Source organism: Talpa occidentalis, unplaced genomic scaffold (genome assembly GCF_014898055.3).
Source record: "Talpa occidentalis isolate TD23 unplaced genomic scaffold, MPIMG_talOcc4v2.1 talOcc4.10, whole genome shotgun sequence".
Taxonomy (NCBI): domain Eukaryota; kingdom Metazoa; phylum Chordata; class Mammalia; order Eulipotyphla; family Talpidae; genus Talpa; species Talpa occidentalis.
Genome location: NW_023600993.1, coordinates 10,100,422 through 10,121,766, shown reverse-complemented (window position 1 = coordinate 10,121,766; position 21,345 = coordinate 10,100,422). Strand labels below are relative to the sequence as shown.

Genomic DNA, 21,345 nt, shown 5'->3' with positions numbered 1-21,345 from the left:
GTGTGCTAAGTCATGCACGACATTGGTGCTGCCCCGGTGTTCACCAGCGACCAGTGCCTGCCCTCCTGCACAGAGACGCCCCAGGGCGGTGGAGACAGGGATAGCCATGCTCATGGTGGACATCCCTGCAGGTGTGCTGACTGGCCCATCTTGGGCAGGACTGCATTCTTCTGTAGAGATGCTTAGCTCAGGCCTGAGCTTAAGGAGGCCCTGTCCTCACAGAAGTAACCTCCGGCATCAGCTGGCACGGCCATGGCAGGCCCTGGTCACTGGGCATGCCAGGGCATGGGAAGGTCAGTCTCAGTGCCTGTGGGGAGGCCGGGCAACTCAGCTCCATGGTGGGACTAACTCCAGGTCTGCTCTGGATAGACCAGAAAATGCAGGCAAGGGAAGTCTGCACCCCACTTTGCAGCCTGGTGAACATGAGGGGCAGGAATAAGCACCTTCAATCAGCACCTTGCAGAGTGGCCACCTGGCTTGCCCCATTGGGTGGAAGGGGCAGGGGGTCCAGAGCAAGGCTACAAAGCCCCAAAGGCCCAGACACTGTTGTGGGGCAGAGCCAGGCTGTGCGAAAGCTAACTGCATCAGCTGGCAAGTGTCAGTGAGAGGCCGCAGCCCACCTGCTCAGCCTCACCACGCTGGATGGTGAAGCCAGCCCCATGGCTGTATCCAGCCTTAGAGGGGTGACCTGCTTTAGGCTTTGGCAGTTCAGGATCTCATTGCCCCTCTGTTTCATTCTCCTCCATGCTCTGGGCCACAGCTGCACCAGAGTTGTGTAGCCACGGTCCAGGTGCCTGCTTGAACAGGCTGTGTCCATCCCCCGACCTACCCCCAAGAGGTGGGCACATGGCTGCCACACTTGAGGGCCACCTCAGGACCCCGAGCTCCTGTCCCTGGCTGGGAGCCTGGGAGCAGGATATCGAGCTCCGCCCACTTCTTTCCCTCTGCCTTTGTCCCCCTCCTTCCTGCAGCTTCTCCAGAGCCCAGGGACTCCATGAGTGTCAGGAACATCATTTACAGGAAGGAGCCTGTTGCCACAGCAACCCAGCGAACGCCCCATGCCTGCTCTGCAGTCTCCAGCTAGGTCCACAGAAAGCATGGCAGGGGGAGCAGCTGACTGGACCCCACTAGCATTTGGGGTTTGCTGGTAATGCGGGTGGAGGGATCAGTGCAGGGCTGATAGGTAAGCTGACAGCATGAGCTGGCTATGTGTCAAAGCCCCAGCACTGCCTGCACAGCCTGTGTGGCCCGGACCAGTTGGAGGGACTTTACAGTGACCCCAGAGGCACTCAGCTCGTGCCCAGGGCTTCCCTGGATCATGTGCCAGCTGCGTGGAAAATGGGTGGATTTTCTGTGTGACTGAGCGAAGCCTTGGTGCCAGCAGGAGAATGAGGAGTTGTCAGCAGTTTGGTGAAATAGCAAACAGCTGAATGGGGCTGAGCCTGGATGGCGTCCCCGGCGTGTGCTCACCCTCACAAGCATCAGAGCTCAGGGCCAGTGGGGTTGCCCCTCATCCATGGTGGCCTGGCTAGGGTGAAGGGCTTCAGTGTCCCACCTACTGCACAGATGGGTGCCCTGGCTCCTTGAGTCCCCCAGGGCAGCAGAGTGGAGAGACTAACAGGGGGCCCTGTACTCTCCCCTGTCAGTGCAGTGACCCCACATTTCCGCATTGTGTCAGGGGTCTGAGTAAGAGAGTCCACTTCGTCAACAATTCTCTAGTCTGTTTGAAAGCCATTGGGCTAGATGTTCCCTGAGAACCTCTTAAATCAACATTACATAGTTTTGTGATGACTGCATCACTTAATAGATTACCTCCCTTTGGGGGCCTTGATTTTTCCAGATGTATTTTTGGGTCAAGGTTCTCACTGGCTTTTCTATCCCTCACCCACCTCCAGACTTATCTCTTCCCCACAAGGCGCATGCCTCACCTTGAATGGGACTCCCCAGGAGGTGGGAAGGGTCACGGAAACTGGAGAGAGAGAGCAGGAGTTCCAGCTCGAGTCCTTGAATTCTCGAAGGACACATGGAAGGCTCTTTAGGAAGTGTCAGGAGGGCTTTTCATTGGGCTAGTGGGTGGAGTTAATTTATTTAGCAGCTATTACATGCTGGACATTGTTTGGGGTGCTGGGGAGTTAATTACAAACAAGACAGTGTCCCATTCCCCATCATCTCAGGTATGGAAGGTGTTCTGAGGACAAGAGGTGTAGTTTGGAAAGACCCGAGGGTACTGAATTAGCTAGGTCTCTATGGAGATGCCACTCGAGGTGAGGACTGAATGAGGAGAGGGTGTCAGTCACAGAAGGGAAGCAGATCCAGAGCTCTGGAAAGGTCTTTGAGAAGAAAGATGAACCAACCAAAAGTCTTGTGGTGGAAATGAGGTCGTCCATGCACAGGGCAGAGAGGCTGATGTGGCCGAAGCCCAGGGGAGGCAGGCCAGGATCGGGGCTGTTAGGTAGGCCTCTGTAGGGGATGGGAGAGCTGTTTGGATATTAGCGGGAGGGGCAGGAAGTGACCAGAAAGCTTTAGGCACTATGAGGGCACTCTGGGAAGATGGCTGAGGCTGCCTGGGAGAGGAAAATTAGGGGCAAGTCTGGAAGTGGGGAGACTGATTATGGGGCTCTTTCTTTATCGAGGTGCATGGTGACTGAGGCTAGGACCGGGGATGACGGGGTGGGGTGAGGTGGGGTGAGATGGTTGGACTTGAAATGTGTTCATTGTTAAAGCTGCTCGACTTACTGACTCATCGGTTTGAGGGGTTGAATAAGAGACCAGAGCAGGACCAAGGCTGGCTTTAGGCTCTTGTCCTGAACTGGCATCAGGGGAAGAGAAGGCAGGTTTGGGAGCGGGTGTGGGAGTTGGAGCTTATCCTTTTCCAGAGCAACCACAAAAGCTCTCAGGGTTGCCAGGGAGGCCGCTTTTCCTTGGGCGAGAAAGCTCAGCTAAGCCATGGGCACTTAGGAAGCATCTGTATTTATATTTGTGCTGGAATATCCCCTGACCCCTGTGACTTTGCACTTCTGGGGGGCTTACCACACGCTCCAAGTAGCTATCGAGTCTCAGCCTGCTTTTCTCTTGTGGGCCCCGAACCTCTGCTCTGTGCCAGTCGGGAGGGGGTGTCCTCTACCCACATCACAGCTCATTCCTGCTCTGCAGACTGCCAGCGTGACCCTCGGTGCCAGCCTGGGTGAGCTCAGCTCCGCCACTGGGCCATTTTTGTACAGCCCTGGAAGTGTCTCTCCTGGTGATCAGGCCATGAAGCTCAGTGTCTCCAAGGCACTGTAAACCTGGTACACAATCCATGAAAACTTCAGAGCCAAGCTGGGATTCTCATCCCTGGAAGTCCTCCAGCCCAGCCTCTCGCTCTGTCAAGAGCAATCTTCTGCGGCAAGTGGCCCCTGACCTCAATCTTTTCCACCGTGGGGTGCTCACCACTTCAGAAGGAGTATGTTGCTTTGCTCTAGAGCTCCAAGCATTAGAACTTTCTCTAGCTGGGCATCCTTGGAAATTCTGAGTGGTGCTGGTTCTGCCCTGGAGGCACCCCGGTCCATCCCTCTCCACATCTAGTCTTCAATGAGATAGTGAAGATTGCATTTCTGCCCTGTCGTCTTCTCTGCACTCCCTGCCCCCCACCCCAAAACGTCATTCTTATTTTCATACCAGACATGAATTCTGGAAACCTCGCCGTGGTCTCCACCCTCCTCGGGAGCCGTGGTAGTTCATTCCTCTCAGATGAGCGGCCTCTTGGAAATGAAGCCAGTTCTTCCAGTGCAATGTAAGGCGTCCTTCCTGCCCCTGACATTTTGTCTGTCTTCCATTTTGTCTGTCTCAGGTGACAGTACTGCTGATTGGGAGTGATTTCCCTTTTCTCAAATAGCTATTATTGCCTGAAAGTCTCTTCAGCTGATTTGTTTTTAATTGAGTGATCTCTGAGCTTTGAATAGAGCAGTATAGCCTCATTTGGATTCCTGAGTAAGGAGGTTTTTCCTGCCTCACTGTCACTGAGGTAGTTCCTCACCCCAAGAACTCATTCCTGTTCCCCACCTTGCCCAGCCCTGTGGGAACGGGCGACTGCTTTTGCTGCTGTCCACCTCTGGGGAGGGTGAGGCGGTGCGGGGTTAATAGTTCTCATTTCTTGCTCAGGAGTTGCTGTGATGGGGAGCCGAGGGTCTTTGTCACTATGACCTAAAGCATAATGAAGCGGTGGGGCTTGGCGGGACTCCAGATTGGGCAGAGTTGAGTCGGTAGAGCTACAGCAGAGACCTGTCTGGGGACAGACCCAGAACTCCCCTGAGAAGAGGTGGTTTAAAGCCCAGCTTTTGGGGGGCCAGAGGGCCCACCGGACTCCCTTTGAGCAGAGGAAGATGCAGTAACTCCTGGGCTCCGGTGTAGCCCTGCTCCTAGGCTGGGAGAGGGCCACACCAAAATAGGTGCCTTAAAGCTTCTGGAGAAGTGACCACCTGGGGAAAGGGCGAGGATGTGTCACTGGACACTTGGTGCAGTACCAGCGAGTGCAGAGAGTACAGTGACTGGCCCCTGATGGGTCTGCCTTGGGCTCGCTGCCCCACAAGACCCAGCGTGGGGTATTTGGGGAGGCTGGGCCCAGAAGGATCTTGATAGACTAGTGACAAGGGGCTCGTTTGTTGTTCTGCAAGATGCAAGTGTCAGGGCTGCACAGCCAGGCAAGGGCAGCAGGCGCTCCAGGGGGAGCGGAGACCTGGAGCCGCTGCTGCGACCTGGAACAATAGGTGCTTTCTGCTCCTTTATTTATTTAATTCAAAGAGTCGCGCCTGCACGTGGGGAACCGCAGCAGACAATGTACAATTGAACACCTCTTTTCTGCCAGCCCCTTACCCCCTCACCAGTAGCCACTGTTAACACTATCTTGTGTATCCTTTCCAAAAACCTTAATGCATATTCAAGCCTATATTTTATCCAAATGGAATCATGCTATATTGTTCTGCAGCTTGCTTTTTTTCACTTTAATAATATGTCTTGGAGTTCTCTCTCTGTCAGCACATATAAACCTTTCCCATTCTTGTTAACGATCGCATACCTAAAATCATAGATTCTTCAAGCTGGAAAGAACCTTCGAATCAATGTGATCTAATTGCCTCATTTTACTAGAATCTGGAGAGGTGAGGTGACTTGCCCGAGGGCACAGTGAGTAGTGAAAGGGAAGGATTCCTCCGAGAGCTATTTGGAAGGAAGAGCTTGGGCTGAGGGCCCGGAGCGGGTGACAGATAGGAGTGACCAGCGCTGGCTGGCTGCTTTTCATCAGCATCATTATCTACATCCATCATTCTGGGCTGCTGGCAGCAGGGGGAAGGGCAGGAGGCCAGAGAGGAAACGCTGGCCCTTCCACACACACACTTGTGTTTGATATACAAGGTATTTGAGTGGAAATATCATGTGGGCCAGTAGAAATGTGTGTTCAAGTCCCGTTGGTGAAGTTCAACACACCCCACCCCATGCCCCCCCCCCATCACCAGCGCATCTTGATCAAGAGAACAGACCACCCATCATTGGGGAGCAAGTTTATTCCTAGAAGCCTCCAGATCTGCATGTGCTCTTTTATAGTTCTTGTTAGACGTTGAAGCAGAGTGTGGTGGCAGGAGACTGTGACTCCTCCAGGCTCGGAACATAAACCTTTGCTTAGATTGCTGACCCCACCCCCACTGCTGCCGCAGCAGCTCCTGTGGCTGGTTGAGGACAGGAGGTGAGTCAGAGGGGACTCCTGCCTGCACACATTTATACCCATGCACCCTCCTGCAGGTGAGAGCTGGGAGGGACCTTAGAGATGACTAAGCAGCTCGACCCACCCCAAAGGGTGTTTGCCCCAAGCTTTCTACATGCCCCCCACTCAGGGTGTGACTCCCCCAGGGCTTGCTTACTCCCTTGCTGGAGTGTAGGATATTTGACTATAGACTAGAAAGGGCACATCTTCCTGGAGCATCAATTTTACATGAAGCTTCGGGGATAGAAATGCTATTTTTATATTAAAGCAAACACGTATTATGGAAAAGCATGGAAAATTCAAGTTACTTTTTAAGATAAAACAGGCAATTTCAAAGCAATTTTATCCTCCTTGCCGTGGGCAACTTCACGCTCTTCCCGCAGGCCTCCAGGGCACGTGTCCTGGCTCCTGTGCTGTTTGGAATTTTGTTGGAAAGTGTTTACATTGGGATGCTTTCCACTAGAAGATGCAAGTGTGTCTTAAAGACGTGCCCGGAGAGCGGCCTGTATGTCGCTCTGGCCTGGCCTCTGCTCCTCCCTGTGGGGCTGGATTCACTGCCTCCCATAAGCCCCTCTCCATGTTTTCTCTTGTCTCTGTTTCTCTCCCATGAGAAACTTTGGTTTGCTTTGATCCTGACCCACCCTAACAACTTCCTCTTGTGCTCCTTCCATTGCCAACTGGCCACCTGCTTCTCTGCTTATTCCCCAAAAGAGCGCTGATTGGCCCAGCTCATATTCTCATATGCCAACCCATGGCCTGCCCTTTGGCCCTCTCTCTAGAGTCAGGGGGCCAGGGGGGCCTTCTGGTGAGAACCTGTTCCCTCAGGCTTTTGCTTCTGGACAGGCCTAAGAGGGGGATATTTGTGATGGCTCAGTCTATCTCTGTGTGGCACAGAGAATGGGAGACCCCAAAAGGGAGGCATCAGTCAGCATGGTGGGTGTCTCCACTCCTTAGCGCATCCTCTCTACCACCTGAAATGTCTTCCCTAGTGAGAAACTCGTGGGCCATCTCACTTCACTAACAGCATCCAGGCAGATGCCTTTTCCCACTCAGCCAGCCATGGCATGAAGATGGTCACCTGGCCAGAAGCTGGGTCAGCACAACCTGAGAACCAGAGGTCAAGGGGAACAGGGCCTGCATGGGGGAGCGGGGTGAGGCGCTCCTACTCACCACAGCCACTCGCCTTACCTTTCCAGCAGAACTGCCCTCTCTGTTCAGTCAGGAGAGGCTGGTGGGGCTTCTGAGCCATTAATCCTCACGTATCTCCCTGCACTGTGAGCAGGGCAAGCTGCCTTCACAGCAATGTCATGGTATCAGCAGATAGCAACTCTAAAATATTTTTCTCCTCTTGCACTAATAGGGTGGGGGTGCAGGGGGTTAATGTGCTGGAGCTGGGGCACTCTTTCAACTAGGCGTCGCTGTTAATAGAGCAGGCCTGCCTTTTCACCCGCGTTGCGTCTGCTCCTCCTTCCTGCCTTTGTACAGCAGGCGTTTAGTTTACGCTCTGTTGTCTGATAGCCACTGTGCTTGGGCTAGTGGTGGTGGAATCAGGCAGGGTGGAGTTTGGATCTTGCCTCCGCAACTCACTGGGCCCCGTGACCTTGGCCCCTAACTCTCTGTGTCCATCTTCTCATCTGTGAAAAGGAGGCCCTGTTCTGGGGTTCTCTGGCTGATAACATTCCGGATCATTTGTAACTAGCGTTGAGAGTCACTGGCCATCCTGACCCATTTTGCTCTGTCCCCCTAGGGCCCATGATCAGCTCTGTCTCCACTGTGCCTGGAAAGTTCCTCTTTTCCCTTCCCCCAGCTGACCCCTGTCTTAGGCCCGGCTTAGATACCCCAGCAGCCTCCTGCGCAGACAGTCCTAGTGCTTCCCCTGAGTAGGCCTGTGGCCTTGGATGAGTCTTTTGACTTCTGTGACCCCCCCAGTCTTCATCTGCAGGATAGAGAGCACAGGAACTATCTTATGGGGAGCCAGTGAGGATTCCGTCCGCCTATCTCACCAGTACTCACCTTCACTACAGGAGGCTTTGGCTGCCTTGGGCAAGGGATCTCAGGGCTGCGGTGCCAGCATGAGATCACCCCTAGTCCTCTCAGTCGCCAGCCCAGCTTCCCTCCCTGCCCGACCTCCCTTCTGAAGAACTCATTCTGGGGATGAAGTCTGTCTGGGACTGAGACTTCCCCGTTCTTTCTGAGCAAAGTGAAATCTTTAAACAATGTTAGTTTGTTTTCTTGCTTGACTCCCCACCCACCCCCCAACTCCCCACCATTCCCTTTTCTCCCCATTGACAGATGTGGTTGATTTTTATGAGTTCTGGCCAGTGCTGGGCATTTGCTCCTCACCCCCACTCACCCCTGCGCTGGGAGGCAGACAGTGCCTGAAGCTGTACGCACAGGGAAGTGGGTACATCTCGGAGGCTGCTTACCTGCATGTTGTCGTGAGGCAGCAAGTGGTGGAGGCAGGATGCCAACCTGGGGCCCTTAGCTCCACAGGCGCGGTGTCAGCCCCAAGGGAGCACTGGCACACCCACTGAGTGCTGCCCTCCCCCCTCCCCCACCCCATACTGTCATACTTCTGGATCGTTCCATCTGCTGCCTTGCATTCAGGGTGCTCACCCCTGCAGCATTTCTGTGCTGCCGGACTGTCAGCTGCTTGAGGATGGGGGTGGGATCTTAACCAGCTGGGTCTTTTAAATTCTCAGTTGATGTATTTGTGTAATCGTGAGCCCAGAAGGGTCCATGTAATTAGCTTTAGCCCATGAGCACATTCATATGCCTCTTCAAAGTTAAGAGCAGAAAGGACTGTTAGGACCCACAGAATACCATGGCAGAGGCCCCGGACTCCAACAGTGGCTCCCCCAGACCCTCATGCATGTGCCACATAGACAGTGGCGCTGCAGAGACCCAGACATCTGCTCCACAGGGAGCTGCAGGGAGAGGGGGCACCTCTCACCAGGGTGGCACTCCTCACCATGGTCACCGGGTCTGACCCGGCTACTTGGGATATGTCTCCCAGCAGCAGCCCATTTGGAGACAGAAAGATAATTGCCCCGTGTGGATGACAATCCTTTAGAATTTGCACTAGCTGCTTTTCCCCGGTCTGCGTCTGGGTTTGGATAGTGCCTTCAGCCCTTGGAACACTGCCCCTGGTAAAGTGGCCATGACCTCAGGGGACAACTTGGAGTTGATGGTGCCCACCTCATTCGGCTCTCCAGCTGCCTTCTCTCTGACCTGTCTAGTATCGGTGTCCCAGGATGTGTAGGCTCAGGCTGGCGGAGTTCACGCTTGGCTCCCTGATGTGAAAGTCGGGGCCAGGCTCTGGTGGTGTGAAGGGTGCCTGTGCCTCCAGGGCCAGCCCCTCACCTTGACCTGGCCCAGCGCACCATGCTTTGCCAGGTCAGCCTCTGTGCAGCCTCTCCCCGGCCTGCTCACTCTCTCACAGGGGGGTCACTTTCTGACGTCATCCCTTCAGTAAAAATAGGCCACGATCAAGGACAACTCTGTTCCAAATGCTTTGTTTTAAAAAGAGAGAAGGGGGCAGGGAGGAGACATTGACTTAGGTGACCAAAAACCCCAGGGTAGATCTGCCTTTAAGTGTTCCTTGACCCAGTGTGCCAGAGGCCCCAAGAGACCTGCTCTCCGCTGTCATGGCTCGCAACACCCACAACAGCCCACTCCCCAGGCGTGGAAGCACAAGTGTCCTGAGGGAGCTGCTTGACCCCACAGCACAAGCACCTGGCTGTCCCTGTGGCCCAGAAGACGGATGCCCCGGGCCTAGCCTCCTCCCCAGCAGCAGCCTCAGAAATGCCAAGCTGAGCAGTAGAGGCTATAGCAACTGTGAGGGAGGAGAACGCGCCACTAGATGCTGGTGGAGGGACCTCTGTCCATCCACTGCGCCACCAGCATGCTGACTTAATCCTACTGCCATCCCCAGCACTGATCACACACAACCAGGAGTGTCGTAATCCTACCCGGCGTTCAGAAACCAGGCCAATCTGTTTCCCTGCTGGTGGATTCCAAAACGGCTTGTTCTGGTGGGTGCAATTACTTTGCTAAGATAAGCCTCCGCTCCCGATGCCGTCGCAGATCAGAGATGTAGACAGCCAGTCGGACCGTGCTGAGCCTGCATCTGCCAGCTGAGTGCAGAGCTCCCCATCCACTCGCTGACACTTTTCCCTCTCAGAAGTTTGAGGAAGAAATGAAAGGAACTGTTCTGAGTCACAGAGGAGCAGAGAAAGAACATGGGAGCCTCGAGAAGTCGTGCCTATGCTACTTAGAGGGGGCAGAGTCCCAAGGATGACCCCCCAAACTTCCAAGTGGGGGGTGCAGAGGTGACTGCAGACTGAGGACAGCCGTCCAAACCCTGGTTCTTCAAAGGAAAGGAGATGTTCTCAAGCTCACCCTGGAAGCTTGCTGTCCCCTGGCAAACTTCTCATCAGATGGGCTGAGTGAGGTATGGTTTGGGAATGCTTTGCTAACACCTGTGTGGGCTCCACGACCGCCTCCTGTTAGAGAACTGGGTCCTTCCTTCGGCAAACGCTTCTGGCTACAGTCTGTGTTCTCTGGAAGGTCCGCGTTTCCTGGGAGGAGAAAAGCTGCAAGTTCCCCTCAGACGAGCCCCCATCTCCTCTCCTGGAATGTGCAGCAGCCTCCTAAGTTGTTCTTCCTGCTTCTTCTCTGCGCCCCCCCCCCCCGGCCCCTCCCCTGTTATCCTCACTCCTTGTCCCCTGCTCTTCACACCCGCCTCACCCAGGCCTCTGCTCCAGGCTCCCCTCCCTGTGATGCTCATCTGCCACACCTTCTTTCCTTTGGCGTTCCTCTCCTTTCCCTTTGTTCTTTTTCCTTATCTTTTCCGCCTTGTTTCTCCCCATTTAATTCTCAACCATGGCTTGACTCCTCAGAGATGATTTTCCTCACCCTCTCAAGTGCAGGAGCACGCCCCCACCTCGTCACTCGTCTCTGCTTGCTTTCCGTTATCTGCAGCGTGGTACCTTGTTTGTTTCCCGTCTGTCCCTGCTGGCCGTCAGCTCCTCGAGCGGGGCTGTGCCCATTCTGTGGCCTTGTTGCTCCGACGTGACCTTGTCGTAACCAGTTACATGTCCACCATCCCGATTCCCAAACAAGTTCATATTCTGGAGCACTGGGACCCGGATTTCAACATGTGGTTTGTTGGCACAATTTAGCTGATAGCGTAAAGCAATTGCTGGGGCTGTGTCCATCAGACTCTGTGGTAATAAGGCCTAGCCCTAGAGCCAGGCAACCTTAGTGCTATCTGCCGCCTAGGCATGAGAAGGTATGGGGAGCCTGAGCCTCCCAGGAAGCTAGTGCCTCTTGTTTGGCTTTGTAACTCATCTTTGCATTCTAAATGATATTTTCCTACTTTGTTCTGCTCATTTTTCTCTTGTACTCAACGAGCCTGCCTTCTGAGTTTTCCAGTTGTAGCCCCACCCTTGGGCCAGGCCCTCCTTCCTGAGATTGCCACCTGAGTGGGCACCATCTCCAGGAAGGTGACCTGGGTGACAGGTGAAGCTAAGGATAAAAATGGACTTGAGGAGCCTAGACATCATCTCCAAGGAAATGACACTGGAGATGGGTCTGATGGGGTGAATTAGAGGAGCATCTAGAGAAGTGGGGGGACAGTACCCCAGACCGGGATTAACATTGGCCAGGGCATGTTGTCATCAGGGGTGGGAGAGTTCTGGATATTCACAGATTTTTCGAGGAGCCGAGCTCCTTGAAATGGGCTCAGAGTCTGGACAGCAGGCTGAGAAGGGCCTGCCCACTCCAGGATGCTCAGGCTTTGACCAAGAATGTGGCACAAGCTGGAAAAGTATTGTTAGCAGAGAAGTAATGAGACTAAGTTTATGCTTAGAACTTAGGGGGGAATTCAGAGATGGGGTGGTTCATGATTGTCTTGGGAAGAGACAGTGAGGATGTGGAGGCAGGCATTTGGGAGAGAGGAGGGAGAGGAAGGAGGCCTCTCACCGCATTTGTGAGGTAGAACAAGAGATGGCACCCCTCAGGGTAATGAGGGGGTGATGAGGGATTTTCTTTACGTTCTGACTGGAGTAACTGAGTTAAGAGGAAATGGGAAACTCTTACAACTCAACAATAAAAAGACAGATAACCCAATTAAAAAATCAGCAAAGGACTTGAATTGACATTTCTCCAAAGAAGAGGTACAATGGCCAACAGGCACATGAAAAGATGCTCAGTGTGATTAGTCACTAGGAAAATGCAAAGAAAACAACAAGATACCACCTCACGCCCAGGAGGAAGGCTATAGTTCAAGGAGAAATGGAAACAAGAGTTGGTGATAACATGGAGAAATTAGAACCCTGTGCATTGCTGGTCGGAACACAAAGCTGTTCAGCTGGTGTGGAAAGAGTTTGGCAATTCCTCAAAAAGTTAAACCCAGAATTAACATATGATCCGGCAGTGCCAGTCCTGGGTACGTGCCCGAAAGAATGGAAAGCAGGAACTCAGACTAGTGCATGTGCGTGCATGTTCCTAGCGGTGGGGATTGCGCAATGTGGGGATTGTGCTCATGCTACTGGAGTGTTCACTTGAAAACGGTTACTTCACATCATGTGAATTTTTCCTCAATAAAATGATATTAAAACAACACGTAGGGAACTCAGGAGGAGCAGCTAGTGCATTGCAAGCGCCTGTGGAAGGACTCCATATTTGGGTGCAGCCGGCAGCTGGATGAGCAGACAGAGCTGTGGTTAAACCCCAGCAAGGCTCTGGTTAAACAGAGTGTGAGGCTGACACTGTTCCTTTAGGGACATCTCAAATGGTGGATTGTGAAAGGAGCACAGAGGTGCCGGAACTGTGGTCCTGTGTCATATTTGGTGGGAGCTGATGACGTCATGCGGAGGCAGGTGGCTAAATATGAAGATGAGCAGGTTGCTCTGTGAACGCTGAGTTACCGCATTGGAAAGCAGAGCAGCATCAGCCCTCACTCTCCTCCCGCCCTTCCTGGTCAACACTTTCATTAGCAATTTAAAGATGTGGAACGCCTACTCATCAACTTTGCAAACTACCCAGAGCTTAGATGCATAGTGAATGTGTTGAAGGGCCCTTTGCTGTTTGGATCTACCTGGAACCCACTCTTTCTTCCTTTTGGCATCAGTGTCTGGGTTTGTATTGGGAAAACTTCCTGTCCTGTCCATATAACCCAGGTTTCTGACAGAAGTGAACCCCGGGCCAGTTCTAAGGTGTTCCCTGTTTGGCTTCAGTTGAACAGCACATCCCCCCCTCTTGGCCTTCCTGGGTGATTCAGATCACATGAACCAACATAGACCCAAAAGATGGAGAGAAGTTTGAGGGCCTTGGAGAAAGACAAGTTCCTAGGACTTCAGTCCATGTCTTTTCTTGCCTCTCCCAGCGCACCCCTGAAGGGATGCACTGCTTTCTTGCTCTAAGCCAGCAAGGGAGTGCAGCGCCCCCAGAAGCTGCTGGCAGCCCCCTTGCAGCCAGAGGATAACCAGGCTTAGAAGTCAGGATGGGGAGGAAATGGTGACCTTGTTCTCGTGACCTTGTTCAGCCACTTGGTTCTTACTTAAAGCACCCCTGGACCTAAGTTACGTGAGCCAATAATTTTAGCTCTTCAGACCATTTTGAGTCTAATTTTCTACTTCTTGGCAATCAACAGTGTCCTATTACAGTGGTGAGGCCATCTCCGAAGATTTCACCAGTTTATATACATTAGATTGAATGTTTATTAAACTGTTACATTGAAATTTGGTGGGAATAAATGTTGGGCTTTTTTACATGGTTTCAGAAAACGTATTGCACAAGTACTCTGTAGTGACATGATGAAAATACCTGGGAGTTCTCATTGACATTAAGTGCAGGGTGATGGGCAGTTTGAAAGACCTGATTTTAATTCCCAGATTTTTCATTTATCCCCTCTGTGACCTTGGCAGATGAGATATTGTTTATAAGTTACCCAGCGTAGCACTTGGCTCAGAGTAAATGCTGACAGAGCTCGGCATGGCAGAGGGTGTGTGGTGCACATACAGCTTCAAGGAATGAAAAGCCTACCTCTAACTAACTTAACCAGTCAGGAGACATGCAATGTGAGGCCCAGAGTGGGCAGCCTCCCCGGTGGCTGCCTCCACAAACTGCCAGTTTCTCTCCCCACCCAGAACGGGGGATGCCAGCTGAGTCTCTGAAAGCTGCAGGGCTGTCCTAAGTGTCCCTCCTCCTGGTGTGCTAACTCAGGTCGCTCACCAGTCCTGTGGGAGCACATTGGGATGCACCCTGCCACCCCAGGCCCCGCTGTCTGCTTCCCTCGAGCTCCTGGGATTCCCATGGGAAACTGGGAGCTGTCAGAGAGGGAGGGAAGGAATGGAAGCTGAAGAGGCCACCAAACAGGAACTGAGTCCCACCACTGCTATTTATTGAATGTTCTTGGTGCGGCCTGTACTCCTCCAAGTTCTCTTGCTCTGTTCTCTTGTCCCACAACATGCCTTTGAGGGAGGTGCCAGACCTATGGGAACCCTAACTCTCCTCATTTGATAGATGAGGAAACTAAGGCACAGAGGGGTTTAGTAACTTGCACCAAACAAGAATGGATTCCAGCCCAAGCCACAGGCCACAGTGACCGCCTTCAGAAACCGCATGAATTTTAGGGCTGTGGACATGCAGGTACAAAAGCACAGGGGAGAAGAGGGGCTTTGGTACACTCAGCCCGGCAGGACCCAACCCAGGGCACTCAATAGAAGAACATAATACAGTGCTAGCAAGGCAAAGTCCCGCAGAGGCCTACCTTCTGTACACCTGTGCTTCTCCTTCACAAGCACACGGGTCACCTGGGAGCCTGCTACAGTGCAGGTCTGGGGCAGGCCTTGAGGTCACCCGTGTTTCTGATCGGCTCCCAGGTGCTGCTGCGGCTGCTGGCTCATGAGCCCCCGCAGTCACCAGGGCCGTGTGTTGCCAGCCTAAGACACTCCTGCCGGAAGGGAGGCGGGCTTGGCGCTCGGCTCAAAGCAGAGTGTCCAGACTTGTAGCTGCCTGCCTTGGGGAGCTTCCGTCTCATGGATGCCCAGAGAGCGGACCGGGCCTGCTTCCATGGGTGTGTTCAGCCAGGGTCAGAGGCTGGGAATCGCTGAGTGCGTGCCATGCCTAGAGCTCGGCCTCTGCGCTTTATCTAGACACACAACTTCACACAACTAGCCAGCACAAAGTGAAACTCCTGGTTAGAGCCCGTGCGGCCTCCATGCACAGCACCTGAAGGTCTGAGGCAGCCGGGTCCTGAGAGGACCCCCAGTGTACACCCTGCCCTACCGTCATCCTCACTCCGGAACCGTGGCATCCCCGGCCTCCAAGGTTACATGTTCGGGTTGTCCTTGAGAATTTTACTCTGCTCCCCTTGGTTGCATAGAATCAGCAGTTCACAGCATCTAGACTGCATCATTCTACTCAAGGTCAGATCTCCTGTAAGTTGCAGAACTGGAATTAAATTCACGTCTTGACTTTTTTTTTTAATTCCTTTATATTTGCTATCGTAATATGCCTTTGTTTTCAAACTATTTAGATATTCATTTAGCCAAGTATGTTTTTGCAAATGAAAAAGCCAACTAACCAGCAGCACCAAGACATGGCTGGCTGCCCAGCTTTTGTGTCAGAGCAGCTATGCCGCTCGGCGCCAGCCCTGCCTCCCCCACAACTGCCAGTGGAACGATTACGCCGCTAGATTACCTTGTCAGTCCTGTTTACTGCCAGCACACCGCCGGGTTCCCTCCCTGTCCACCCTCGCATGGCTTCTGTCCATCTAGGTTAAGTGCTGTGCTGTACTTAGTAGCGCCGAAGTCCGCCGCCATCCTTCCCACTTTAACGCCACCCACACCTGGCCTCTTGTTGGGCCCAGGGTTTCCCACCATAGCCAGTCCTCAGGCCCTGGGTCTGCGTGGGGGGACATTTACCTTCTACACACCACAGATATTAAAAACAACTGTTTTCCATGTCCCACTTTACATGAGACTTTGATCCTTTTGTCCTTAACTGTTGATCATAATTCTTCTGCTAAGATTTTCTTGAAAACAATCTCCCTCTGAATTCACTTTTCTTGGTTCCTGCCTACACATTCTAACGCCAGTCTTCCCTCCAGACTCCGGTAGGAGCTGGCCTCACCCTTCTGACCAGCCCCTTCTGCTGCAGCAGTCAGCCCTCCGATGTCTTGACAAATGCCTTGGGTATAGGCCCTTTCCAGGCAACCGCAGGCTAAAACAAACCGTGTGTGTGTGTTTGTTGTCCTTTGGGACAAAATTCCGCAGTCCTTTCCAGCCTGGGGCACCTGGGACTCCCAAGGGGTGAGCCTTCTCGCGTAGACAAATCTTGGCACCACAGAATGGAAAATAGCTCTTGGGTGAAGATAGCGCTCACCCAGAGGTCTGGCGGCTGATGTTTAGTATTCAGTGTAAATCAAAAAAATTTAAAACCTGTGCAGTTATTACTAATTAACACAGCTGTACATTGATCCGGTCCTTTACAGTGTGCAGAGTGAGAAGTGTGTAAGCAGGCACGAGTGCGTGTGGACAGAGATGCGTGATGCCCAAGGCTCTGTTTCTTCACTCCCGTGTAAGGAGAGAGGAGTAAATCCCCTCCATCGCACACAGCCCGGAAGCGCCTGAAATGACAGAAGCTCGGCCAAACCCACAGAAGAGGCCTGGTCCAGAAAAGCCAGCTCTGAGCCTTAGGGTCCTCAGGGTGGCCCAGCGGACAGGGACAGAGGGATCTTTTCCCTGACTTGTCACAAATGCAAACACTTCTAGGTGGGCCTCGCCCAAAGCCACTGTCACAGCACTAATTAGCAGCTCACATCTTAGCAAGGTTCAGATGGTAGCCAGCCAGGTGCATTAGGAAATAAGATGTGGCGATGTCCAGGGAGCTGGGGGTGCCTGGAAGAACGGACCTGCCCTGGAGGAGGCGGGGATGGACACAGCTGGGGCAGAATGTGAGCGGGCATGTACTGTAGGGAGGCCAAAGGTGGTGAGAACAGCAGATTCAAGGGGACTGGAGGCTACCTTGGTGCCGAGTTGGTGGTCACCTAAGGGCAGAGATGATGAGAGTAGAGCTGGGGCATGATGCTTGTGAGAAGGAGAGGAGACAGAGTCAGGAGAATGCTGGGTCCAGCGTGAGCCAGATATCAATAGTTCCATCCATTCTTTAAGTTTGCACTGATAGCAATAAAGGGTAGAAAGCTGCCCATGAGCTCATGTTCCCAATGCAAGCCAGGGCGAGTAGCATGTTAGCAGAGGGTTGCAGGGCACTGTGGGAAATGCTGCCGACAGCTGTGCCTTAGCACAGGGCACCCAGAGGGAATCATTGTCTTGGCCTGGTGAATGGGAGAGGAATGGCGATGCCGGCCAGGTGGGTGGTTGTGCTGGGTCCCCAGAGGCAATACAGAGGACACGATGGAGGCTTGGCAGGCGAAGGGCATGCCAGTTCCAAGGCTATTCATTGGAGGGGCAGATCTCAGAGGAAGAGTCTTGGATGCCACACTGCAGACAGTGGGGAACCTGGAAAGTTTGAGAGCTATGTTTGAGGGGGACAGGGAGCAGCCGCAGGGGGACCCTTGCACCGTATGAGTGAGGTACACCCTTGTAATCATCCACTGATGGTAATAAAGACTGTGAAAGCAGTGGCCACGGGGCATCCCAGAGTGTCCAGGGACAGGGCACCATCCAGAAGGTGGTAGGTCGTGGTGGAGGTAATCAGTGCAGGAAATGTGAGCACAGACACATTGTGAGAGAACCAGAAGAGGAAGGTCTGGAGGAGGACAAGAGTTCTGGAAGAGAGTGTCTGACAGAAGGAATGTGGAAACGCGGATAGTTCATTTATTGATGCTGCTGATTCTGCCAAGGGCCACAGCACCGAGCAGATACCAGCAAAAACTGTGGCTTTCCCAGCCTCCTTGACTCCTCGCTGGTTGTCTCCTGAACCTTTCAAACCCAGCAGGGCCAGGACTGAGGTGGGTCTCCCACCGCCTACAGTAGTGCTGCTCAGGGTCCTCGGCACTCAGGTGATCCCTCTAGAATGGAAACCAGATCTTACCATCCCTATTCAAACCCCAGGGGCTTCCTGCCCACCCCAGAGCATGGCCGAGCCCTCACATCTTTCCTGCATCTGTTCTTGTCTGTGCATCTCCCAGCTGTGCTCATCCTGCTTTCCCAAGTCCCACCTCAGAGTCGCCCCCAAATCTGATTTCCCTCTTCACATCACTCACATCTCTCCCCCAAGCCACCCAGCAGAGGGGAGCTGCCTTCCGGATCATTCTGTTTATAAAAGCCTACACCCCATTTTGTAGCTCCCTGTCCCTTTCACCTGCTGCAGCTTTTCATGGCATGTATTATAGAACAGGATTATTTGTTTTCTTGTTTTTCCATATCTAAATGATAGGTCAGTGAAGGTAAGGACTTTATCTCTATTCTTTACTGTTGAACTCCCTGATGGTAGAGAAAGTCTCCATAACCAGTAGGCACTCGATAAATACCTACTGGATGAATGAAGAATAAATGAGCTGTATGATATGCTGAGCAATATGCTAAGCATGCTTGCACCCCTTAATCATTGCATGGCCAGAGCACCCCTAAAAGGTAGGCATGCATTTTCCCCATGGGACCTACAAAGACACAGGCTCAGGGAGAGGGAGTCACCTTCCTGTGTCACTACAGACCCTGGAACCTGGACAGATGGTGGGGAACTGGCCACTGAGGATGAAGGGTTATGGCGTGGCAGCAATGAACGTGGAAATGGAGGAAATATGTGTGTCGTTCCCAGCAGCAGCCTCGGAAGTGGAGGCACAGCAGGAATTCGGGGCTGGCTCATGGGTGAGATCACATAGCTGCCATGGAGTATGGGCAGGGAAGCGGCCTGGAATGTCAAGAATGACAAGTTTTGGGAGGGTCACCTGCGGTTGGAGCCCTGCATTTGCCGCAAGGGCTAAGTGTGTGACAAGAGGGGTTGAGAGTGGGTGCAGCTGAAGAGAGAGGAAGCAGATGTTAGAAAGGCGCTAAGGGAGTGAAGACCCTGAGGCTCAGGCGTGTCAGGGAGTTGAAGGCATGAAAAGACACGGGAGGCAGGGAAATGGTAAAATCTGGGGTCAGGACTGAGAGGGGCGCCAGTCTCAGGGAGGACCTTCCCGGGGGCCGGAGGCTGGATCAGGTTGGCTGTCCTGTGGCTGGAGGGCGGGTCTCCAGGAGGGCCATCCTGTGGGCGTGGTGTCCCTTTTTTATTTGTACGGTGCTTGTCGCCACAGCAGAGTTGCTTTTGCAAGCTCTCAAAGCATTTTGTAAAATGCTTTCACTTTGGGGAAAAAGTTTCAAGTTTCTGATCTCAACCGCAGCCCTCTGGTCTCCAGGCCCAATTCCCAACCTCCCCTGGGCCCCGGCTACACCCTGTGTTACCCACGGCTGGCCTGTGTCCCTGCCGGCTCTGTCTTGAGTGCCCACACAGCACCTGATGCCGAGTGGCAGCTCAGCAAAGCATGTCCTTGTCATGTTTTCAGGTCCCTCCGGTGCCTTGAGCCCCCCATTATTTACCTAGCAACTTTTCATCAAGGGCCTATGCTGGGCGAGGCTTTGGGCTGGGATCAGCGAGCAAAACAGGTGAAAATCCCTCCTTTTCCTCCTTAAGGTTTCTCTTTAAGGTAGCCTCCCTCTTTCAATGCTCCCAGATCTCACTTCCAAGTATATTTGTTGGTTAATATACATTTGGGTGTTAAGCTCTTAAAACATTTATAAAAGTGTTTACTCTGCGCCAGCCACTGGTTCGAAGCATTTTGCACGCATTATCTCTTTGGCAGCTTTGCCAGTTCCCACCAAGCTGGTGGTGGGAACTGTTCTCGTTCTATAGCTGAGAAGCGGAGGAGGCAGGCACAGCAGCCTCACACGGGCCTGTGGTGGACACACCAACAATCCGTAGTTGCTGGGTCTCTGCTCAGGTACCCCTGTGTGACTCGAGCTCCACATCCTTCCTCACCGGTCCTGCTGCCACTCGCAGGCCCTGGCATGCTCCTTAGGCCTAATGCTGTCTTTGCTGCCAGACTAAGTGCGTCGTGGTTGCACCTCTGCCTGTGCACACAGGATGTAACTAATGTGGTCACACGGGTGCGTGTCTCTCAGGGCGCCGGAACCCAAAGTCGCTCCCTTCTGAGCCTTCAGGGCCCCTCACTCGTGTTTGGGGTTAGTGGGTGAGTGCCCTGCCCCTGCCCTGCCCCCCCCCCCCCCCCGTCCAGGCTACTGTGGGGCAGCAGGACCATTCCTAGGCCTGCACGTGTTTCCCTGTCCTCCCTCTCAGCGCCTTGCCTCCCCTCACCCTCACGCTCTCTTTTGATCTCACAAATCCAGGCCCTTGGAGAAATCAGACAGTATGAAATATGAAAACTGCTTGGGAAGTAATTGAAGAAACACTGTGACTTTTGAAACCCATAGAGATAACACTCACACCTTCTTATTCACGTTATTTAATTTTTAATGGCAGATTTAATTAATGGAGATCAGGTCTTCTGGTTTCAGATGTGCACGCGGAGCAGCTGAAGGGGGAGGGGTGGCTGTCTGCAGGGCGAGGAAAGGGCTCCCAAATCGGGACTCTCAGGAGCCTAATGGGACGAGAAATCAGCCAGAAATAATAGCTCACGATCACTGGGTGCTCATTAATGCCTGGGGATGGAGCCCTGCCTTCCAGAGCCAGCACCCCACAACTACTCAGAGGTGGGTACCAGGACTCCTTCCAGGCACAGGCCGTGCCTTCCCCAGCACTGTGGGATTATCCTGCGGGGGGATTCCAGGTGCTCTCCTGGTACTGCACTCCATCTTCCACACAGCTGCTCCAGTGTTCTGCCTAAAATACAGATCCATCCTGACACTCCTTTGCTTAAAAAATCTTGTCCACCCCTCATTGCCTGTGGACTGAGGTCCAGGCTTATAGCCTACGGCTGAGAGACTTTTTCTCTGACCCAGGCTGCCTTTCTCTCCAGTCCCTTCCCTCATCCTGGCTCCTGGTGCAACTTTACCATCTGCCATGTGGTGCCCCTCGCTGCCCCTGAGGCTGCTGCCTCATTTACAAGGACCCCCCCCCCCCATTACTGTCTCATTTCTGCTCATCTTGTAAGTCTCGGCTCATTAAAAGTGAGAGTGCCCTTTGACCCGAGAGTTTGACTTCTAGCATGTAGCCTTTAGACACGCTCACTAATGCACAAGTTAGAGATGCCAAGATGTGCCTTTCAGCATTGTTGGTAGCAGGGAAGACAGGAGGGGGTGGGACTGCTAACGTGAGCTGGGGCGGGCGGGCCTGCAGTGGACCACTACTCCGTGGGCAGATGGGCGAGGCCTCCGAAGCCAGTGATGGAGTAAGGAGCAGCGTGGCCTGTCTGGCGGACAAAGCATGTGTCAGGGAAGTGGGCGTGTGTGGCTGAGCTCACCGTGCACAGTGGAGGAGGGCAGTGTGTGGGGGCTGGGGTGACCCTGGAGGTTGTGTTCGCCTCCCCTCTGGATGCTTATGTCTTTTTCAGTCAAATGCTTTTTCAAAAGCATTACTTAATGTGAAATAGAATTTAGACCTCAATTCAGGTGCCAGCTCCAAAGAAGCCATTCTGAAGGTCC

At 53.2% G+C, this 21,345-nt stretch overlaps 2 protein-coding genes across 7 annotated transcripts in view; one reads left to right on the top strand and one right to left on the bottom strand.

Annotated features, from left to right (window-relative positions):
• Window positions 1-7,516, bottom strand: part of TXNRD3 (thioredoxin reductase 3) — a 232,410-nt gene extending 224,894 nt beyond the window's left edge. The window contains exon 1 of the mRNA XM_054688191.1: window positions 7,512-7,516. The gene's annotated coding sequence lies outside the window, so the exon portion shown is untranslated. The remainder of the gene's footprint in view (window positions 1-7,511) is intronic.
• The window catches only part of CHCHD6 (coiled-coil-helix-coiled-coil-helix domain containing 6), a 224,959-nt gene that overhangs the window by 169,594 nt on the left and 34,020 nt on the right, over window positions 1-21,345 (top strand). The gene's annotated exons all lie outside the window — the stretch shown is intronic.